At 35.1% G+C, this 5,532-nt stretch overlaps 1 non-coding gene across 1 annotated transcript; it reads right to left on the bottom strand.

Annotated features, from left to right (window-relative positions):
- Positions 1–4,693: 4,693 nt before the first annotated feature.
- LOC113835431 lies at positions 4,694–4,800 on the bottom strand. The gene has a single exon (XR_003484976.1). It is a non-coding gene; the product is annotated as a U6 spliceosomal RNA (small nuclear RNA).
- Positions 4,801–5,532: the final 732 nt, after the last annotated feature.

Raw genomic sequence — 5,532 nt, forward strand, 5'->3', positions numbered from 1 at the left:
ATATTTGCCATGGTTCAGAAATGCTCAGTGCAAGACACAGAGGAAAGTATAGTACTAAGATGAGCATATGTATTATTTTAAAAGTATTTAGGATTCGGGAAATTCCTTCCTTTTTTTTTTTTTTTTTTTTTTTTTTTTTTTTTTTTTGCTTCTGCAGCTTGTTTTATAAATATTTAAACAATAAAACAAGTTTAATGTTCTTAATTATTGTTTGAATGTTTTACATATTAAATGTATTAAGCACATGTAAATATGTGCAAATGTAACATTCTAAAACACATATTAATGGTTATTTGCAGATTTGGGCTCCCCTAGTTCTACAGTTTAGGTATACCTTTGAATTCTTGTGTTGGTGTGTTCTCGATTGTATGATCACTTGTGTATAGAATTTGAAAAATCTCTTTTGCTAAAAACAGTAACTTCCAGGAAAAGTTTCATCCCTTGTTATTAGCCCTATTTTTCATTTCCTGTGGCTGATAAACTTATGATGCCCTGTTTCAAATACGTATGGCTTTTTAAACTCTTTGAATAAAGTATACGGTCATACATCATGGATTAATATTCTGCTCATCATTTCCCCACATTCATACATGAAGTCCTCTCTTGGGGTTAGTGATATGAATACATTCCTGTGGTTTTGCAGTCAAGGGGAATATAGTGTAGTGGGCCCCTTGGGTTAAAACAAAAAGGCTTGTGGTGTACTTTGGCTCCATGTTCCCTATGGCTTTCTTCAGCAACCAGCATCCATGAGAGAGAGTTGCTTTGTTTTTCTAATTAGCAGCAGCTGGGTGAAACAGCATCCAAAAGAGAGGAAATCTAGCAGGGAGAGCTGCAAGCCATCTTCCCAACAGGTGTTCTTAAGGATCAAGTTCTTAAAAAGCTCTGAGGTAAGATGAGATGCACTTGGCTGATGAACTTGTCCCTGATGCTTGAAGAAGAACATCAGGAATTTGCATACAGTTGAGATTTGGTTTCCTTCCTGGTGTACCAAAAGGATTTAACCATTTTCGGAAGGAAATTTTGAATAAAGAGAATGAGAGGTGAGCTTAAATGGAACATCTACATGGAATAATTCTATTTGATTCTTATTTTTAATGGAAAGAGTCTCATTCTGCAGCTCAGGCTATCTTAAAACTCACTAATCGACCCAATAATAACCATAAACTCAGATGAATCTTCTAGCCTCAGCCTCCTGAGAGCTATGATTACAAATATGAATGTTTACACCTGACATCATTTTATTTTTCATCTCTAACATATATGCACACACATACATACTCATTTATGTGCACATATATTCATTAATAGTTTTGTATAAGTTTCTTTTATGATTCAAGGGCATTTACTTGAATGCTATAAATTAAATATAATTCATAAAGAGTGCAAGAAGGAATCCATGTTTGTTGTAGCTCAGTGCAGAACACCCAGGAAATGGGATCAATCAAGATGTACATTCAGTGATGAACAGATATGAAAATGTGATACATAGACACAATGGAATATTACTCATCTGTAAAGGAAAACAAAATCATGAAATTTACAAGTGAATAGAGATGGAAAGATTATAACAAGGTTACCCAGGCACAACAAGACATGAACTCAGAATTCTCACTCATATATGGACTTGAGAACTTTCCAATGCTTAAATTGTAATACACATGAAATCAAGGGAACTACAAATGTCCCCATGGACAGTCACCTTAAAGGAAAGGAGGTGGTAAAGTACAGATGAATTAGAATAGGAACACTATAGGAAGAAGAAAGGTTCAAGCATATAGGGTTGTGGGAAATAGCTAAATGAGGTACCAGTGGAAGGTTTATCAAAAAGGAAGGGTAGATGGTGTCCTGGTTAGGTATATCATTGTTGCAGTGACACAAAATAACCAAAAGAAAGTAGGATAGGAAATAGTTAATTTGGCTTACACTTTCACATCTGAATCTACCGTTGAAGGAAGTCAGGAAAAGAACTCAAAGATGTCAGGAACATGGATTCAGGAGATGATGCAGTGGCCATGGCTACAAACTGGCTTACTCTTTGAGCCTTGTTCAGCCTACATTCTTATAGAATGCAGGATAACCAGCCAAGGAGTTGTCCCACTCACAATGAACTTGGCCTTTCTCTGTCAGTCACTAATTAATAAAATGCTCTACTGGCCTGCCTGTAGCATGGTATTTTCTTAATTGACATTTCTCCTCTCAGAAGACTATAGTTTGTGTCAAGTTGACTTAAAATGACCAAGCACACATGGAAAATCTATGTGGAAACTTATGGTCTTCTAACTCAAGAAAAAGTTCAACTACAGGGCATAGTAGAGCATAGGAGACATAAAAAGCGAGGAAATAACCTTGGGGTTAAGGATGCAGAGATTGGAGAGGGGAGAAGGCAATGATAGGGTAAAATGAAGGATACATTAAAAAGGTTTGCAGAAGTCCACTAGTTTGGATGTGTCAGGTATATTGGCCTTAGAAACCTCAAAGGCAAATTCATCAAAAGCAACTCAGGCTATTGCTGTTGTTTTTAACTGCTTTCCATAAAAAGATAGTAAAATTCTACTGCTGAAGACTACTCATGTTGGATGTAGGACATATTAACATAGAACACTTGAAATCTGAGATGTAGCTAATGCTGTGAATGATGACATGGCTTCATATCTATGCAAGAATAACAATAGCCTTACAAACAAATTTTGTGCTTTTCTAAAGAAAAATCAGTTGAAATTTTCATATATTGAATAAGTATTGTCATTTAGAAATGTTTTAAGACTCCAAGTTTTATTCAATAGACAGTTTAATGTTACCTAAGTATTTTATATTCTTCTAATGAGAAACGTTCTCATCCATGCTTGGAGCTGTTGTGGTCCCATAGCTATGAAATGGAGACAGCCTAGATGTCCATTAACTTAACAAATGGAAAATCGGGAGATATGTTTTAGCTTCAAATTCCAAACTCATACTAACCTCTCCTGTAAAAGAGAAAATCAACAAAATATTAGTAAAATTAGCTTGTCTTGGGACAAATGACTTTTAGATAGTCTTTATAGACCAATTTTGCTTCTAAAAAGTTGTTGATTAGTTTCATGGTCTTGGGAAAAAAAAAACCAACTAAATATGTAGCTTAGTAAGAACAATTGAAAGAATATGGATTTCCTTCTACCCTACACTTGAAAAATGGTGAGCCTCCAATTCTGCTCTTTACTATGTCATTTCTTTATTTCTCTAATAAGAGCAGACTTTCCTCTGTCAGGATGTAGGTCTCCCAGTCTCCCAGGGTCTCCCAGTTTAAATTCTTCATCCCCATCAAATTATGAATGTGTCTCATCTGAACAAAACTTTATTTATGCTTAAACAAATAGCCATATAAGTACTTTTCAATTTGTAATTCATTGTTTTACTATACCTAAACCTAAGCAATTCCTAGGTATAATGAATCATATTACAGCTTCATTTATGTGAAGCTGGTAAGAAAACTCACATTTATATCTGGATTAACATCTATATCCATAGAAATTACATGTTGACTATTCTTATTTTCTCTGCTTTTCCCTTCTCCAGTTTTCCAACTCCTGGTACCCCTGCTTCCTAACCTGACCACTCCCAACTGTCCCTTAGAGCTTTTTAGCCATTGAGTTTATATTTCTTCCTGTAAATCATTCCTTTCTTATCTCAAATCTTGTTCTCAAAGCACAGGTTTTTCCAGTTATTTCTAGTTTCTTTATCTTTGGAGCTCTGGCCCCTGCATGGCTGTTTTTCTAGCATTTTGCTCGTGGTTAGTTAACTAGGCTCACTATGCTTTTGGATTTAGAATCTTCTTGGTTAGTGAACTGAATGACCACTGTTTTCTTTACCTCAGTTCTAATGAACTCAACTTGAACTGTTGTTTTTTAGTTTTTTCTTTGGCTGTGAAAAAACAACTAAATACTTAGAGTTCTGGTTAATCAAAATGTTACTGTACTTGAAAATACTCTTAACATAAATGAATCAAGTTCCCAAGGGGAAAAAAAAACAATTATACTTTCAATCTGACTTTTATAGAATTTTAAAATAAATAAATAAAGTCTACATCAATGTTGTTTTAATTCAGTCAACCAAATCAAGGCTGTTCTCCTTTTCTTTTTTCTTTTTTCCAAAATACTAGAGCTCAATAAAATACACACGATTGTTAGCCAAACAATTCTTCTCTCCCTTTTTTTTAAAAATTTTTAAGCCCATGAGTATTTCAACTGAAATTCAACCCACATGTTCCTGATTCATTTACACTTAATTCATTAAAATTGTGTTTTGTAAGAGTTATTTGATGTCCAAGAGTCTTATGAGTCTTTTTATATGACTTTTTATGCCGTTTCCCCCTCAAAAACAGGAAGTGGTATTTTGCTAACATCTCAAACTCCAACAGAATTGAACTGCTCGTGAATCACATAAAGCATACCATGTTGATTACATCTCCCTTGGGTTGTCTTTTACTAGACCAGAACACCTGAAGTAGTTATCCAGAAAACAACAACAACAACAACAACAACAACAACAACAACAACAAAGCATATTGTTAATGACATTTCAAAATCTTTAACTCAAGTCCAAAAAGGAGCTCCCTGGACAGGGAGACTTCCAAAATTAAGCTTTCAAGGGGACTTGTAAAATCAGTCCATAGTCACATGAACACACAAGCAAAATGCCCTTTCTTGCCATTTTTAAAAAACATATGGAACATCTCATGAATTTGTGTGTCATCCTTTCACAGGGGCCATGCTAATCTTCTCTGTAACGTTCCAATCTTAGTGTATGTACTGCCGAACCAAGCACAAGCACACTGTGTCAGTTAGTCTCTCTAATGTGTACAAAGTCTCAGGAAATCACTGACTTATCATTAAATCCGGCTTGATTAAATCTAAGCCTTCCTTCTTTTCCTCATCTCACCCCAAACAGGGAATAGCAGATAAAAAAGAGAGCAGGGGATAGAGAGCTCACATCAGATCTAAGAAAGTATTAAGCATGCTCTCAATGACAGAGACACACTTTATCTCTTGGTCATAGGCATATTATTTTAAACTGAATGCCATTTTAGTGGAAGATATTTCAGTGAAGCATTTTCTGTGTGCCAAGAAAAGAAAAAGCTAGAGTGCTTGTGTAATAGCATAGACTTCCTTGGACATGTAGTAGTACTGAAGGACATATTATAGAAGCCTTGAAGTCAAGACCAAATCTACAGTCCTGTGCGGAAACCCATCTCCTAAACTATGACAAAGTGTGCTAACAGAGGGACCTCTCCCGACAGGAAAATCTCATGAAGGAATCTAAATACCTCTGAAAACACCTGCAGTGCTGTTTTGGATCAGATCTTCTTCAATTCAAATCAAAACCACTAAAAGCATGAAATTCATATAACAATCATGATCAAAGGACTTGGTTTATAAATGGTTAGTTATAACCAAGTAGCACATGCAAAATCCATATAGACTTGTAGCATTCTCATTAGACTGTAAAAGATGTCCAATACAGTTATTTGGATTTCTTTCTTGAATAGTCTAATAGTAA

This window comes from Cricetulus griseus, chromosome 4 (assembly GCF_003668045.3).
Source record: "Cricetulus griseus strain 17A/GY chromosome 4, alternate assembly CriGri-PICRH-1.0, whole genome shotgun sequence".
NCBI classification, from domain to species: Eukaryota; Metazoa; Chordata; class Mammalia; order Rodentia; family Cricetidae; genus Cricetulus; species Cricetulus griseus.